At 43.4% G+C, this 18,428-nt stretch overlaps 1 long non-coding RNA gene across 1 annotated transcript; it reads left to right on the top strand.

The window, feature by feature from the left end:
- The first annotated feature begins 925 nt into the window (after nt 1-925).
- On the top strand, nt 926-9,988 carry LOC146175116 (uncharacterized). Its single transcript, XR_014702113.1, has 5 exons — nt 926-1,053; nt 2,888-3,024; nt 7,626-7,783; nt 8,699-8,841; nt 9,574-9,988. It is a non-coding gene; the product is annotated as an uncharacterized LOC146175116 (long non-coding RNA).
- Nucleotides 9,989-18,428: the final 8,440 nt, after the last annotated feature.

Genomic DNA, 18,428 nt, shown 5'->3' with positions numbered 1-18,428 from the left:
GGTATCAAACCTGTGACGGCTTCATTTACGCGCCCTTCAATCAATCAATCAATCAATCAATCAATCAATCAATCAATCAATTTTTTGTTTTCAAATCCAGAGGACGGGGGGGGGGGAAGGGGCACCTCAGCGAGAAAGCAGTTACACACTGCTTAAGAGTGCCGAGGACCCTCGCAAACATCAGCAGGTGACAGCTCAACAGGAAGCTAGTTTACATGGAACACATTACAGGCATAAACACAGGCATAAACATTGCAGACATTACAGAGATCAACAGCAGCAAAAGCAAAAAAAGGAAAGAAAAGGAAAACAGATATGTGTTCACCGAATAACAGCGCAATTTCACGGTATTACCGCAGTGATGTCATCAATACAGCAAAAAAAGATGGGTTTAAAGTTTCACAAAATATTCACAGAGCAAAGTTGTCTCCGAGTAACAGTAACGAAATCAGCAATCAGTTTTTAGTGTTTATTTAGCAGAAATGTATGATGCTCTCAGTCTTGAGAGCTATTTCTTTTTCGCCTCTGCAAAGCTGCATGTGTGTGAGCGCGCGTGCGTGCAAATAACTCATGCGCAGGCACTCAATATGTGCGGCTCCGCATACGGTAAGAACTCAAGTTTTCATTACAATGAAGGAAGCAAACACACGATCGCTGAAGTGGGCTCGCCACTCCGAGTCTCTGCGTCGCCCCGAATACCAGCTACCCCACAAAACCACCGGAAGAAAAAGAACGAAAGCACAAGATAGCGAACGTACAGAACTGACGCTCGCTCGGCGTTCCACTAATCCCGCCTTTCGTCTGAGCAGCGCGACTGGAAAAAAAAAAAAAAAAAAAAGAAAGCGAACTCCACAATACACGTGATGGAGCAGCGCGGCGTGGCCGCGCGACTGGAAAAAAAAAAAAAAAAAGAAAGAAAGAAAGAAAGCGAACTCCACAAAACACGTGATGCAGCTTCATGTGTCACGTGATTGCGCACGACTGAGAGGCGGCGTTTGGCTGTGTGGCGACGTCGAGCGTGGAAAATAGTTCTTTCTGCCAGAAATCTTCAATGTAAGTTGACAAACTTTTTCATTCCTTTCTTATAAGCGCTTTGCGCATACTCGCTGAAAATTTTGTGTTTCAGAAGTGAGCAGTTTTTACATTACAAGCGTTTACCCATTTTTTACTTTGCTGCATACTGCACGCCCAATGCTCTAGCAATATTTTTCATTGCTTAGCGTTTTTATCACGTAGTTAGGTTTTAAAAAGTGATCCTCGATTGTCCGCGGCCTCTTTCCGATCATTTTGCAACATAGTTCAGATCTTTTTTCGGGGAGTTATTACTAATTCTTCAAAGGTAAACAACCGCTTGGCCTCGCAGCCATAACCGTCAAATTTCAAATATTGAGAGAGGCCTTGTACTGCGTAAAAGCTATGTAGACGTATAAAACCTGTCATTTTTAAATTCCATCAGATGTGTGCGATCGCTCGCTACCTATCTGTTTTATTGATAGCGTTTCTTCGTTGAGCTATTTGCACATGGAGCCGGTAATTCGAAGTTAAAGCGCTAACCGCATGACGCGGCGACGTCGCGCGACGGGCTGAGGGCCGCCAAAGCATTGCCGCTCGTCGCCGTCGCTCGGTTTCTGGGTTTTTAGAAAATTTCGCGTGTCGCCCGGAAGCAGCTCGCGAGGCAGCCAATCGCAGAGGGCTTTAGGGTGCTCAACTTCCGTTCTGGCTTTCTTTTTATTGCGTGTAAAGTTAGTTTTCCTAGTCCGGTTTGGGCGAAGAACCTGGTGCCTTCACGCGCTCACTTCGTCTGATCCGTGTATATATATGAGTGCATCGAGATAATTCAGTAAAAGCTTGGAAGGTAATAAAAGAAAGAAAAAGGTTAGCGTGGCTTGATATTGTGAATTTCCGAAAGGAGCAGGAGAAAGTCGCTGCTTGCAATGCAAGTCGGCATCGCAGTGTATAGTAACGCACCGCTGCCCTGTGACCCTTTAAAATACGATGCGTTACAAGAAATTTCATCAGTGTTTTATCGTACGTCATGCTGTTTAGTGTTGAAAATGGGATATAGCGTGATTGCATTCCCCTTGACCGAATGACGAGGCGGCTGTAACAGAGCAACGCTGAAAACGCGCTTCTGTCGCTGAGCGCCGTCGCTCCGTGCGGTATGCACCAGCGACAACGACAGGCCTTGCGACGGATCGCTGGGGTTGTCGCCTCATGCGGCTACCGCTTTATTGGAACAGTCCATAAGCAACGACTTTCCGCGTAAAATTAGGTTTTTAAGCTTTCCTTTAGAGTAAGCACAGATTGGGGGGGGGGGGGGGGGGTGATATATAATTTTATTTATAACAATTCGCAGACTTCAACACAGTTATAGTTATATTTATATCCTTAGTAGGTCAGTACGTATTATTTTAGTACAGGCCCAGTGTTCTTTTTCTTTTTTTTTTTAACGGAGGCGTGGCAAGTTATGTGGGTCAAGCTAACAATTGGCTGTGAATTAAGCGATTAGAGCTTTCAAACTTAGTCTTCTGTTTTGTTTAATTTCTAAGAACCTTTAAGCTTCACAGAGAAACAGCATATTTTGAAAAGTGAATTTCAACTATGGAAGTTCTTCGTTTATTAATGTTTGACATTGCTGACAAGGGTCAGAATTGAAACAGATGATAGGATCGAGTTTTTTGGTAACTTATGGCATGTGACCTAGAGCTGCTAGGAATTCATTTTCTGAGACAGCTTTTCTTTAGGAGTGTAGGGAAAGTAATGGTATGTTATGGGTTTTGAGAAGCATGGATTTAATGAAGTCTTTATTTTACTGCATTTACGGCTTGTTTGGCAATAATGCTTGCAGTCCAGCTGATGCAATTGTATTGTCACACTGCTTTTGCAGCAGATTTCATCTGCCATCGAGGGAGTGCTGCCTGAATATGAAGCAGACAGCGTCATGAATCTGTTGAGGCAGTTTATTCTATCAGCCATGGGTGCCCTGCCCTAAAGCATCCTTCGTGTAAAGGAGACATTGAATTGGTAGGTATCACATGCTCATGTTTTTTGCATTCATGTGTTTGCTTTATAACTGTATAATTTTTACTGGTTCATGCTTTGCATTTGTTTTCTTTTGAGAGTATAAAGGGCGGATGTGTAACAGGCTTCATTAAAGCAAAGCTTGAAACCAGCTCGGTGTTGTTAAATCATTCTTGCTGTGTTTTTAGCGCGACTGACATGTTGGTGAATCTTGCTCATAGTCTGCACTAAAGAAAAGTTTTCATGGCCTCTTCAGAGCTTTAAAACAGGAGATATACTTAGCTGTTTTATTCAAGTAGTACCTACTATTTCTAGTTGGGGCAAAATTGAGTAAACCTGTGTTTTAATAGCTCAGTGACAAACATGGTGACATAATATAGCTGACTGCACTGTGCATATGTGTGCATGTTCATGCTGACATTCAGTTACTGTTTATTTAAACTGCCTCAGCATATGTACACATACAGTGATGTTTCACTTGAACAAAGTTCAAGGGACCTTAGGAAAAAGTTTGTTGAAATGAAATTTCATTGGACTGAAATAAATGCGTGGAAGATTGTTTCCATTAGCTTCAAGAAATATTCAGTTCAGTCGTGTCCGACTCTTCGTGACCCTATGGACCATGTCACGCCACGCTTTCCGGTCTCTCACTATCTTCCTAACATCACATAACTTCATCTGCAGTGCCTCGAGGATACCATCTAACCATCGCGTTCGCTGCCTACCCCTTCTCCAGTGACCCTCAACCTTTCCCAACATCAAATCTTTCTCCAGCAACTCCTCTCTTCTCATCAGATGACCAAAGTAGCTGAGCTTTAACTTTAGAATTTGACCCTCCAATGAGCAGTCAGGGTTTATGGTCGACAATATCGACTGATTTGATCTTCTGGCAGTCCAAGGAACTCTCAAGAGTCTTCGCCTGCACCACAATTCAAACGCGTCAATTCTTCGGCGGTCAGCCTTTTTCACAGTCCAACTCTCGCATCCATACATCACAACTGGAAAGACCATAGCACGAGTTATACGGATCTTGGTTGGCAGACTAATGTATCTGCTCTTTACTAGGTGGTCAAGGCTAACCATTGCTCTCTTTCCCAGAAGCAGGCGTCTCCTAATTTCATGGCTACAGTCTCCTTCAGAGGTAATCTTGGAGCCCAAGAAGAGAAAATCTGTCACAGATTTTTAGGTTGTTCAAATCTTATCTGAGCCCATTTACTTGTCACTGCGCTGATTTGCAAGTGAAGAATGCGTAACCTTTTGCAGCACTTTTGAAAGGACTACAGTGGTTTTGAACTCGATTACTGTGCAAGCTCCTGAGAATCTTGCCTATCACAACGGCCTGCTGAGGAGACAAGGCTTTCATTTTCTCCAAGCAGATCATGGTTAACCAAAATGCACACATTTGCAATTCTTGGAGCTAAAGGGCCTGGTAGGGCTGAAGATCTGGCTTTGACTGGCTATGACTGTACAGCTAATTAAGCGTGCAGACAGCTATGGATTCATCTGGTTACAAGCTAGTTTAGGCAGCCAATTCACTTTAAAGCTAAATAACAGCCACTTTTCTTCACGCGATAATGAAGAGTGGTTCTTAACATAAAAATATGCTACAAAGAGTGCAGACTGTGCTTTTTTAAGCGCTCAGTATGACTTTGAAGACACAGGATAGCACCGCGGAAAATGTTCGTTGAACTGAAATGAGCAATAACTGAAGTTTGTTAAAATGAAGTGCGTTTGCATAGTGTTCAATAGAGCTTCAGGGGGGGGGGATTTAATAAAGTTCGTACAACTGGATACATCGTCGAAGTGACGTTCGTTCAAGTGGTATTCTGTTTTTCTGTGACTAAATGAGAACATTTACTTTGCTCAAAGCAACATATTCACAAATATTTACTTTCTTGTTAGTCACCAAGATTTGCAATTAACTTCCGAACTCATTTTATTCACAACCTAAATAAATGCATCGTTAACCCTAGAGCCAAATAGTTACTAGCAATAACAAAAGTAATATGTTGATATTTATCTGTTGGAGAACATTTTCTGTTTGTTTTGTGTGTTTTTGAGTTCTGCAAACATGAGGGGGCTTGTTACAGAAGGGGTGGGCTGCAAGACGAAGGGAAGTATCAGTGTGGCGGCCCTTTTGTGTTTATCAAATAATAATGCATTCTAACATGTAAAACGAATGCCTTTACAACCTGCTAAAAATCTTTTTAAATTGCATGTTTGGGTTCTGCCTGGATAAACATAGATGGCAGAGAGAGATCTTTCTGCCATGGGGTGTGAACTGTATTTTGTGCAGAAAGCCAGAGGCTGTCGAACATGTGTTATTGTTGATTGGGTTTTTGGGGGGCAATATCCTAAAGTGAACTTTGCTCAAAGGTGTCCCTTTAAACCCCCATGGAATTTGGTTCTCAGGGGTTGAAAATTACAACAGTGTTCTGTAAGATATGATAAGGCTATTAAGCTTGCATAGCGCATGGAAGTGCCGAATGGCTGTTCGCCATGCTGATCTTTATTATCAGACCTATCCAAGAGTATAATGAGGGTTTTGTCCAACAGATGATGTTTTGAAAGCTCAGCCATGTGTACCTGTGTTTATCAATGTATTTGAAAAAGTGATCAGTTTGAATGCGATAATTAGAGGTATTGTACCTAAGCTAGTTCTCGGCCAGCCTGTAGTGTTTGTGACAAGAAGGGTGTTTTGCTAGAGCTTTTAAGGCTCTTAAATCTGTGCAGCTCTGCTTTAGTACATGCATTGTCTCCTGTACATGGCTAGTTAAATGATTTCTGTTCATTTTATTACAAAAAGTCATTCTAAATCTTTAGATAAGCTTGCTCACCTCTATTGTTTGCATTGTGTTCACGCATGCTATAGCTGGAAATGATGCAGTATTAGTTACAAGTAAATAAATAAAAGGAGCAGCAACTACATTTCCTTCGTCCGCACATTTTTAAGAGAAACATACATGGGCTCATTAGATTTTAGTGTTATTTGCAACTGTGTTTGATAGTGAAAGATCTTCCTGTCATTGCATAGAAATCTTTCAGAAACCTCTGAGATAGTTTGATACCTGGTGATGTGGAGGTTGACTTCCCAGACAGTAATGTATTCCTATAGTTCATACTGCACCAGCCAAAAGATGAGACACAGCAAAGAGGAGGACAGGACAAGGCTGGACTATCAACTGAATGTTATTGATAAGAAGAAAACAACGAAGACTCCTTCCGAAAAGCTCGCGCACAACCTAACCGGTGGAATGGCAGGAAATTGGGAAGGAGATAATGAAGAAGAAAATTCAAAGCCAATTCCAAGTCAAGGCCTAACTAACGACTTTTTTAATAGATAAAATTCCTTACAATGAAGGCTAACCGACGCCTTAGCCACACACTTGTCCTCGGCTTTAGCAATGTAAAATGCTTCAACCAACTCTGCAGAGTTGATTACCATTGCTGTAAACTACACCCGTATTATTGAAGTCAGGTGCACAAAGGGACGGGTCATGCTCCGACTTACACTCTCGGGATTGCACATGTAGCGCAAGATTAGAACTCGCCTTCCCTCCCAGAAAATTGGAGTGCTCCGTCAGGTGCACATTTAGGCATCTGCCTGTCTGCCCGTTGTATTTACAGCGAGAAACAAGATAGGAGCCTTGTGCGCTAGAGTTAGAAAGGGGCTCGACAGTGTACCTCGTGATAGTTTTCGTTGTGCAGTGTCACATAAGAAAAAGTTCACCACCTGCAGAAAGAATGTGGTCTACCACGTTCCGCTGAATTGTGGCCGGTGCTACTACGGGCAGACAGGCAGATGTCTAAATGTGCGCCTGACGGAGCACTCCAATTCTCTGGGAGGGAAGGCGAGTTATAATCTTGCGCTACATGTGCAATCCCGAGAGTGTAAGTCGGAGCATGACCCGTCCCTTTGTGCGCCTGACTTCAATAATACAGGTGTAGTTTACAGCAATGGTAATCAACTCTGCAGAGAGTTCGTTGAAGCATTTTACATTGCTAAAGCCGAGGACAAGTGTGTGGCTAAGGTGTCTGTTAACCTTCATTGTAAGGAACTTCATCTATTAGAAAAGTCGTTAGTTAGGCCTTGACTTGGAATTGGCTTTGAATTTTCTTCATGTTCTTCCCAATTTCCTGCCATTCCACCGGTTAGGTTGTGCGCGAGCTTTTCGGAAGAAGTCTTCGTTGTTTTCTTCTTATCAATAACATTCAGTTGATAGTCCAGCCTTGTCCTGTCCTCCTATTTGCTGTGTCTCGTCTTTTGGCTGGGGCAGTATGAACCCATACCAACGTGCCCAGTCGTCAACCTTGTTGTATTCCTATAGTACCGTATGCATGCACAATAGATAAACGTAACCCCTTGCATATATCACTGAATCTTCCACTCTAGAAGAGAATTTTGTGCACAAGCATTTTACTGTAGTTTGCCTCTGTGGAGCATTGTATTTCTAATTCTGTGCTTCTCTTTTTATGCTGTTACTCAGCAACATATGAAGTATTCCTTGTTTGTTTCTGTTACTTGTGCATTTGACTTTTCCTTTTATTATTCGAAATAACTTTCTTCCTGCTGTTCTGACTAGTGTTTTCGTATGCATATGCAGTCCTCTTGATGCTTCATTGAGCCATATCTGGAGACTCCCTGTTGCCGTGGTCTGTGCCGACAAGTAAAAACTAGGCAACCTGACTTCCGGGACAAGTAGCAGTGGGATGTAGCTGCATGGTTTCTTCAGCATCCATGTGGATTTCTTATAAAAGACAGGTATTTCTCCTATATTTGACTTTCATATGTGATCAAGATTTTACCTTGATGACAAGCTCTTGAAGGAAAGGATGGACATTTATGGCACTTTCTTAATTTCTTACTCTCGGGAATACACTATTACGACTTGTTAACTGCATATGTAGCAAAAATTATGTGTGACTGCATATTCCAGCAGTAAGCTGCATGATTTTTTAAGGATGAAATAATTTTGCTCCTATTGTCGGTAGCCTACTATTGACGAGCCAAAGCAGGCAATATTAGGTACCAAAAAGTGATTATGCGGGGCCGGGTGGGTTTTATTGAGACAAGCTCTCCACGTTTTAAGCCTTTGTACAGGGCCAACGTGTCTCCCTGAATGTGTCTGGGACACATGCAAGTCTTGTATCCTCAAAAGGACCTTGTCTAAATTTAAATAAAAGTAGCGCCAACCTATTTTGAGTACGACCAGTTCAGCAGTAAGCTCAAAATTGAAGCAAAAAGGCATTCATGTCCTGTGCGATGTCAGTGCACGTTAAAGAGCCCCAGCTCGTCAAACGCTCTGAAGTCCTCCCCTACAGCATCTCTCATAGCCTGGGTTGCTTTGGGATGTTAAACCACATAAACCAAAATAGTCATTTTTTACCACCCCATATGACTTGTCTTTCCACGTATCTCCAAAAGATAGTGCCTACATAAGACTTGCCACTATTCCTGAGATTACCTAGATTATTATGTATTTATGTATTTTACGATTATGTAATTTTCCTCAGTGGAGCATTGCGTTTTCAATTCTGGGCTTTTCATGCTGTCACTCAGCAACCATATGAAATACTCCTCCTATGTTTCTTTTACTTGTGCATTTGACTTTTCCTTTATTATTCAAAAAATCTTTCTTCCTGCTGTTCTGACTAGTGTTCTCATATGTACATGCAGTCCTCTTGTTGCTTCAATCGACCATATCTGGAGACACCCTGTTGCCGTGGTCTGTGCCGACAAGTAACAAGGCAACCTGACTTCCTGGACAAGTAGCAGTGGGACGTAGCAGCATCCATGTGGACTTCTTACAAAAAAGAAAGGTATTCTAAATTTTGCTTTCATATGTGATAAAGATTTTACCTTGGTGACAAGCTCTTGAAAGGAAAAGATGGGCATGAGTGGCTCTTTCTTATTTTCTTACTCTCTGGGAATACACTATTGAGACTTGTTACCTGCATATGTAGCAAAAAGTATGTGTGACTGCATATTGTAGGCCAACTATAATATACTTCATCATTCCCTATTATCGCTCTTGTATCCCCTAGGTACTTGGTGTAGCTGGTCTCCTTCAGTAATTACTTATGTGTGTGTGTCATCTGCTATGGCAAACATAGCCATCACTCAGGAAAAATGGGAGCAAACAGGCATAGTGGCATCACTTGCTGGTAGCATGCACCAAAATGTATGTATACATACTGATACGTTGCCGCTCAACATGTGTATTTGCTTGATGCAGCAAATGGCAGAGGAGAGAGTATCTGATGACCAAGCATACTGGTGTGTAAATTTCACTCCTTTGTTTCCTGGGCCCCTATTGTGATAAACTAATGTCGAATGATATAGAGGATCAAAAGGAATACAACTAAACACAGGAATAGTCTCTATCTCCTGAGGGTGTTTTGCAGGTACTAGTTTGTACAGAAAGTGGTTGGAAACCAGTTAGCATATTTTGAGGAAAAACAGGCATCTGAGTGAAGAGAGATGTGTGTGATGCTAGCACAAAGCGTGCGAAATTGGCAGAAAAATTTTGAGCATGTATATTTCTTTTCTAGGTGACACCATGATAAATTTTGATATGGCTGGTACATCAAACACACAATGTCGTTGCCGTCGGAAACGAAGTGTTTCTGTGTCAAGGCTTTTGTGCAATAAAAGAAGGTATGAATTTGCATCTGTTTCTTTCGCCACTCTCACTTTTCACGAAATATTACATGCATGTGAATAGTGAGTAAAATACACGTTATTATTGGACACTTGAAATATAGTTAGCATAACACAAGGTATTAATACTTTGTATGAACACGATTCTTTAAAATAACGGTGGCCAATTATCGGAACACAGTCGTTACAGTGTCCATGTACGCTATCAATAGGCTAATCATAGGAGGTATAAATACGTTCTATGTAAATACATTCTATTCAATCACGGTGGCCAATTGTCGGAAGGGAGATCATACATAGATCATACGTGTTCTAAAGACTTTCTTTTTATGGTCGATAGCTTCTATGATCATATTGTCTAAAGACATTGCATAAAGTGATCATAGACATTTTTGTAAGGGCGGGCTCCGATTGGAGTATTATGTGAGGGTTGTTACATAACTGGGGTGCGAAACAGAAGCATGTAGAAGAAGGTTATTTTAACATCGTTATTTTCAAAACGTTAACATTATACCCTCCACACCTTGTGCCCAAGACGGCACCAAAAAGGAAGGAAAGAAATATATGCGAGCAGCAACCAGCTCGTAAACGCCATAAGCGGGACGCAGGGACTGGACCCGGAGATTCGGGCTCGGAAATCAACGAGGGCTCCTGTTTTCTCGAAGCTGGCTTTCAAGACTGCAACGACTCCTCCGGCTCCAGTGAAGCGGGCATTGTGGGTGAACAGAGTGGCAGCCAGGCTACACTGCAGACACCTAACCACCACGGTGGCCGTCATCCGTTTGAGGACATTCTCATTCCGGTTACATGGATGCGGATACCTTCCGTGGATGACAGCCTAGCTTATGCGTAAGACCCAATAACTTTGAAAAGATGAAGGTTGACCTTGCATTCCAACTTTTTGGAGATGAGGTTATTAAAGGACTTTTTTTTTTAACCGGCGGCATGTGGAGACTTATACACTCGGGTGCAACCAACAGCTAATCAATCGCCTGATACGAGTAATGACCTCCAGGATAACCAAGCGTGCACTTAAGCCGGGTAGTCCAGACATTCGTTTCTTGGAAGACTTTTTAGGATATCTGGACAAGTGGGAAGAACATGCCAGCATTTCCTTCCACTCGCATTGTCACCTTTGATTAAACATGCTGCCTTCGTTCTATTAAGCCGAATCTGTGTTTCGTGACTTGTATTCTTTGAGTTTGAATTCCTCCAAACGCGAAAGCTCTCATGTGCGTTTACCGGGTTAGCGTGTGGCTCACGTCCCGATTGAGCTTTCAAGTTCGAGCAATCTGCACAAAGCAATTCGGTATTAACATTAGCATGTTAAAACGTTATACCAATCCTAAGCTCTTGAAAGAGCTCTAAAACAAAGTATTAAACCTGAGCCAAAGCAACGCGCAGCTCCCTTTCCAACTCTCAGCAGCGCGGCGCAATGTGCGCGAGAAACCGGCTCGCACGGATGGAAGGATGGATGGATGGATGGAATATAGGAGCGTTCCCTTTGAAACGGGGTGGTAGCAGTAGCTATCATGCTCATTTTTCTCCCTATATCTTAATTATTGATTTAGAATTGTTAACTAAACCATCATTCTATTTATTAAATTTTGCTCCTACATTACTAACAATATGTCACTTCTCTGCTTTTAAGCCACCAATCTTCCAGCCGTTTTTTGCTAGTTTCAACCGCCGGTTTATTCAGCCGGCCACTGCTATCTCTAAACCCCAGAGCTTCACGAACAGTGATTGCGCTTGCATCAACTTCCGGATGGATACCATTGCATTCGAGTATAATATGGTCAATTGTTTCAATGGAGTTTCCACATACAGCACATGCGTCATCTCCATTGTTAAACTTCTTTTTGTAGCTTCGTGTTCTAAGGCACCCTGATCTAGCTTCAAAAAGTAGGGCACTGCCTCTTGAGTTATCAAAGAAATCTTCCTTCCTGATCTGCATTTTCCACTTTCGGTATAATTCCACACTCTGTTTTTTTTCCATCGAATTAATTCAATTTTTACCTTCTGTGTTTTTCACCTGTGGCTTAATGCTCTTTATTCCTCCGCCCTTGTTACTAGCATACTTACTAGTTAGTTTCCTAGTTCTTTTCCTCCATTGTGAGTCAACGCTTTTTAGGTACAGGTATTTAAATACCTTAGCTGACCATCTGTTACTGTCCAATTTCCACAGGCGTTCCTCATATAATATTTTACTCTGAGCTTCCCGCTCTTCGAAAGATGCCCAGCCCATATTTCCCTGTACCGCCTCATTTGTAGTTTTGCCGTGGGCACCTAGTGCTAATCGTCCAACGAATCTCTGGTTTGTTTCTAATGTCGACTGTACCTCTGACTTTAGGCACAAAACCGCATTTCCGAAAGTAAGTCCGGGCACCATAATTCCTTTCCAAATACCCCTCAATACCTCATAACTATTGTATCCCCACAATTCCTTATGCTTCATTATCCCGGCATTCCTTCGCCCTTTGGCCTTAGGTGATTGCTCATGCTTTCCAATGTATGCCAATCCTTCGTTTACCCATACCCCCAAATATTTATATTCTGCTACTCTAGGTATTCCAAGGCCTTGTATTTTAAGACCCTGATCAGTTGAGCCGTTGAAAATCATCAGAACCGACTTCACTGCGCTGAAACTGAAGCCTAGAGCGTCCCCTTCGTCTCCGCAATACTTAACTAGAGTTTGCAATTCTTCCAGACTCTCAGCTAGCAGCACAATATCGTCTGCATACATCAAAACGGGGAGGCGCTGCTCTACCGCCTTTCCACCTAATCTATATGACAGGTTAAAACCTAGGTTACTGTCTTGTATCCTCCGTTCCAGCTTTATCATATAAAGCATGAAAGCATGAAAAGGGGGAAATCAGCTGGAGAGGATCAGATAACTACAGATTTGCTGAACGACGGCGGGGATATCGTGATAGAAAAACTGGCCACCTTGTATACGCAGTGCCTGGTGTCATCGACGGTGCCGGAACCATGGCAGAATGCAAACATTATCCTCATTCACAAGAAAGGGGACTCTAAGGACCTTAAAATTACAGACCAATCAGCTTACTGTCTGTTACGTATAAGGTATTTACTAAGGTAGTCGCTAATAGAATCAGGACAACCTTAGACTGCAATCAAGCAAAGGATCAAGCAGGGTTTCGGAAACGGTACTCTACTATCGATCATATCCATACCATCAATCAGGTGATAGAAAAATGCTCGGAATATAACCAGCCCTTATACATAGCATTCATTGATTAAGAAAAAGCATTTGACTCAGTTGAAACCTCAGCGGTGATGCAGGCATGCGAAATCAGGAGGTAGACGAGCCGTACGTGAAAGTACTGGAAGATATATATCGTGGCTGCACAGCAACTATAGTTCTGCATAAAGAAAGTAACAAAATTCCGATAAAGAAAGGTGTTAGGCAAGGAGACACAATCTCCCCAGTACTATTCACAGCCTGTTTAGAGGAAGTATTCAGAGACTTGGAATGGGAGCAGTTAGGGATAAGGGTAGATGGAGAATACCTCAGTAATCTGCCATTTGCTGATGACATTGCCTTGCTAAGCAACTCGGGGGATGAACTGCAAATGATGATTGATGAACTAGACAGGAAAAGTAGAAACGTAGGCTTGAAAATCAATATGCAGAAGACTAAGGTAATGTTCAACAGCATCGGGAAGGAACAGCAGTTTACATTAGGTAGCGAAATACTGGAAGTAGTAGGCGAATATGTCTACTTAGGACAGGTAGTAACCGCAGATCCGGACCACGCAAAGGAAATAACAAGGAGAATACGATTGGAATGGAGCGCATTTGGCAAGCACTCGCAGATTATGACTAGCAGCTTACCGGTATCGCTCAAGAGGAAAGTATACAACAGTTGCATCTTGCCTGTACTCACCTATGGGGCTGAAACGTGGAGGCTAACCAAGAGAGTTCTACTTAAGTTGAGAACAACCCAGAGGGCTATGGAACGAAAAATGGTAGGGGTAACATTAAGAGATAGAAAGCGTGCAGAGTGGGTCATAGAAATAACTCAAGTTACCGACATTCTAGTAGAAATTAAGAAGAAATGGACATGGGCAGGGCATGTAGTGCGAAGAGAGGATAACCGATGGTCGCTGAGAGTAACAAACTGGATTCCAAGGGAAGGAAAGCGTAGCAGGGGGCGGCAGAAAGTTAGGTGGGCGGATGAGATTAGGAAGTTCGCAGGAGTCAAATGGATGCAGTTAGCACTGAACCGGGTTAAGTGGAGAAATATGGGAGAGGCCTTCGCCGTGCAGTGGGTATAATCGGGCTGATGATGATGATGATGACATGAACAGCACCGGTGATAGAGGACAGCCTTGTGTTAATCCTTTGCATACTTTGACATCCTCCGTACTTCCTATCTCTTCCCACGGAATTTCTACTTTGTTATCCCGGTATATTTCCTGCAGGAACTCTATTATCTCATAACCGATACCTTCTTCTTGTAATATGTTCCACAGGAGTTCCCTGCTTACGTTGTCGTACGCCTCGTTTATGTCCAGGAAGGCCAAATACAAAGGTCTATTTTTCACTCTAGATATTTCGATGCATTGGGTAAGCACGAACAGGCTATCCCCTAAGCGCCTACCATTTCTAAAGCCGTTCCCATGCTTGCACCTTTAATTTCACCGCCTGCATGGCTAACCTGTACATAACAGATGTTATGGTAATCAGCCTGTAGGATTTTATGTGCACCCTGGCTCCTTTCCCTTTATAAATCAAATTCATTTTACTCTGCCGCCAGCTGTCCGGAATTTGCTTATTCGTTATGACTGTTTCTAAAGCTTTTAACAGCGTTTCCTTACTTTTTGGACCGACTTGATTAATCAGCTTGATCGGAATTCCATCTATTCCTGTAGATGTGTTTTTAGGAATATTTTTTTCTGCCTTTTTCCAGTTGAGATTGGTCAGTTCTAAGGTGCTTTGTATTCTGCTATCTAGTGTTGCTTCCTGATTTGCGGGTATTACCCTATCGTCGTTCTTAAATGACTCGGCTATAACTAATGTAATGTAGTTCACTGCGTTGTCTCCCTTTAAACAATTTCCCTGGTTATCTTGAATCCGATCTTGCTTCCTTTGATTCTTCTTCCCTAGCCAGCTTATATGGTTCCAGAATTTTCTTGCTCCGCCTCTAGAGGCGTTGTGTATATCCGCCATCCAGCGATCGGTGGACTGTCTTATTTTACTTTGGACGAGGGCCTGCACTTGAAGTTCCTTTTGTCGATATGATTCCCATTTTTGGTCGATTTTCTCCTGAGAAGCCTGTGCTTTCTTTGCCATTCGGTGTTTCCTTGAAGCAGCCCGTCGTTGTTCAATAGCTTCCCTGATTTCCTTATTCCACCAGCTCCGTGGCTTTCTCTTTCCATTCCAGCGGTTTGATACTTTAACCTCCTGAATTTTACTCCTTTTGAGTAGTTCTACCTGTTCATAATCCCAGTCTTCCATGGGGCTTTTCTCTATTGCTTCCTCCATGTCTGCTGCTATCTGTGCTATTTGATCGTCGTTTAATTTTGCGTTTACGTTTTGTCTAAGTTCCATTTCTCTTTTCATCAAGGGCCCCATCTGCAGACTAATACGTTTATGATCACTTCCCAGACTACACTCCCCTTCTTCGTCTATTTCCATTTTAGCGACCTTGCTATAAATTTCCTGCGACATTAGACAATAGTCAATGGTCGTCTGCCTGTTGCTAAATTCTCACGTGATTTGGCCTTCATATTTTGTTTCTCTATTTACTATAACTAGATCCTGTCGCTCGCAGAAATCTAGCATTAGCTTCCCGTTACAATCCGTGTATCCATCCAGATCGTCGATGTGGTCGTTCATGTCCCCCAGCAGAATAATATTGGCCCCGTTTCCAAACTGGCTTATATCGTCACTGTGACATTCAACAAGATCCCTGTTTTCTTGCCTGCATTGATGTCCTGTTCCTAAATAAACTACCCCTAGCCATGTCCTTATGCCGGCAATGGTTCCTGAAACCCAGATATGTTCTTTACAAGATGATTTAATTCTTTGCCAATTTGTTCCCTGGTGTATCAACATACCTACCCATCCACCCTTTCTTTCCGTTCTCGTTCTGTTGCGCCCTTCCCAGACGTAGCCTTCTATAAACGGCGGATCTTCTAGATCCCTGAGATGAGTCTCGCAAAGAGCGTACACACCTATTTTGTCATCCTTCAACTGCTGTTCTATCTCTAGCCATTTCGCTCTTTTTCTACCTCCTTGCATGTTTATGTAGCTGGTCCTAGTGTTAAATTTCTTTTTTGTACTTTTCTTTCTCGACCTACTCTTTGCCATTTTGGGGCTCAGCCTCCATTATTACACTTTCTTCTGCTTCACTTCTAACTACATCTGTGCACGGAGTCCTCGCGGACCCCCTATAAAAGCTACAGCCCTGCCTGCCAAGCGCCAGCCGATCTCTGCTCCGACCCTTCTGCTAAAATGAATGCCGTCTCGCTGAAAAGCCCTACCAAAACCTCCTTTATGTACCTCCCTGTTTACCTCAACCACTTCGAAACGCTTCTCCAGGCATAATTTTCTTATGTCCTGATTAACTGTCACTACGTCCTTTTCCATCTTTCCGTTCAATCCTAGCACCTCTGGTAATGTGCATGCAACTATCTGCGTCTGCTGTGCTATTTCCCTGATCTCGTCAACTCCCTTAGCTAAACGTTCCACCACTCCTGCAGCGTCACCATTTAGGACATCGTTTAGACCCACGGCTACTATTACCATACTGCGCTCTGTGGAATTCTTCAACAGCCTATTTTTACTCTCTTTTAGCACAGCCCTCATTGTTCTCCCTGGGAAGGCTCCAACCAACACTCTCTTATCTCTCCTTACAGGTTCCAAGATATCTCGCCTGCACCTGTTCATGTTAGAATCTCCGGCGATAAGCACCTGGGCCTTCTCTCTCCCTCACCCAACTGTTGGCTCCTGCTTTCGGTTATCTGTGTCCTTATCTCTGAGATTTTCATTCTTCCTTACTTCTTCCTTTTTTTTTCCGGCGTCTTAGCTGCTTCTAATAACTATGACGGTTCGCATCCGCCTGACCTACTTTGCTTATGCCTTCCATGCCAGTGCTGGCCCCAGCCACGTGGCCCGCATTGGAATGTTCGTCCTTGTTGGTTCCAAGGACAAAGTCGGCCCCTTTCTTTTCAATTTGAGTAAGCTGTCCAAGTAGTTTCTGATTTTCCGTCCTTAGCAAACGTACTTCATTTTCTAAATCTTCCACACGAGACACTAAACTGCCCCTTTCTTGATCAAATCTATCTAGACGTGCATTCAGTACGCAACACCGACACAAAAAGTCGCTGCCTTCCGCTTCACATACAGAGTCAAAACGCGTTTCTTTGAGATTAACCTGCGCCTCACACTGAGTACACTTTACCTTCTTTTGATTGCACATCTTAAGCGCTCATCGACTGCACTATAACTGTTACGAATTCTTAGAATATACAAATTGCCAAAAGAAGACACAAGAAACGACTAGCAAACACGCGTTAAAAACCAATTCTGCGAATGCCAATAGCCTAGAAAGAAAAATATTTATCTAAACAAGATAGCTAAACAATGAACGCCAAGAAAACCTAGCTGCCGGCACGAAAAACCAGGCCGCTAGGACTACGAGCTAAAATCTATTCTTTAGGCTGCACCTAACCTAACTAGATGAAAAAGAAATAAAGTTAATAAAAGAAAGAACTCATCTATTTGACGCTTCGGAAGCTCCCGCTGTCGCCAGTCCGTCCGTTTCCGGTAGCCACGTGCAATCGGTCTCCCTCTCGCACCCTCTCGCACCACAGCGCCGCTATGCGGCCGCCGCCGGCAGGCAACTCTGGTGCAACCGCGCCGCCCGCGCTCAGCACACCAGTCAATATATTCTAGGGACTATACTGGCGATGATGCTCGCATTGTCAAAGTTTGACATGTACCTAGACGGAGCGGTTTTCACCGTGAGGACAGATCACTAGGCACATTTGTGGTTAAAGAGGCTGAAAAACACTGCAGGCAGACTCGCGATATGGTTGCTGACGTTGCAACGTTACGCGTACGCCATTGAGTACCACCGGGACAGCATCAATAAGGAGGCCGATGCTTTATCGCGCGCACCGTGGAAGGCTGGCAGAAGCGCATCAGAGGCGCAGTCCAGCATTGCTGGAAGCGACGTTGCCGTTATTGGAGAGGAGGAGAGGGCGGACGCGAGTATCGCGCCCTGCTTAGGTAAAGAGAGAAAGGAGGAGGACAGTAGTCCCGCGCTGTGCTGCGAGACAGAAAAGGCGCAGCAGGTGGTGGCGGTGACTGCTCATCTGTCAAGAAGCGAGGCAGAGAGAAATCTGACTTGGAGAGTAGCGGTCAGTACGGAAGAGCTGATTGAGGCCCAGAAAGCAGACGGTCTATGCCAGCGGGTGCTGACAGAGCTTGCAAGTAGTGCAGCTTCCACAGGGAACGCTGAGGCCAAGCACGACGCATATCTGCTGGGCGATGATGGCTTACTGTTCCGCTACATCCCCAACTTGACCAGAGGCGATTAAATCCCCCCTCCAAGTCGTGGTCCCGAGGAAGTTGCGGAAACGATTCCTCCAGTACTTCCATGACTCAGCGCTGGCAGGCCATGGCAGCGGCAGTAAGACTTATGACTTATGGTGGGCTTGGTGGCTCTACCATGAAGCAAGCCACTTATCCGCTTCTGTTCCTAATGCAGGTA

Source organism: Amblyomma maculatum, chromosome 11 (genome assembly GCF_055883805.1).
Source record: "Amblyomma maculatum isolate TAMU_Amacu chromosome 11, ASM5588380v1, whole genome shotgun sequence".
Taxonomy (NCBI): Eukaryota; Metazoa; Arthropoda; class Arachnida; order Ixodida; family Ixodidae; genus Amblyomma; species Amblyomma maculatum.
Note: the sequence above shows the minus strand (reverse complement) of the source record. Positions and strands in the feature narration are given on the sequence as shown.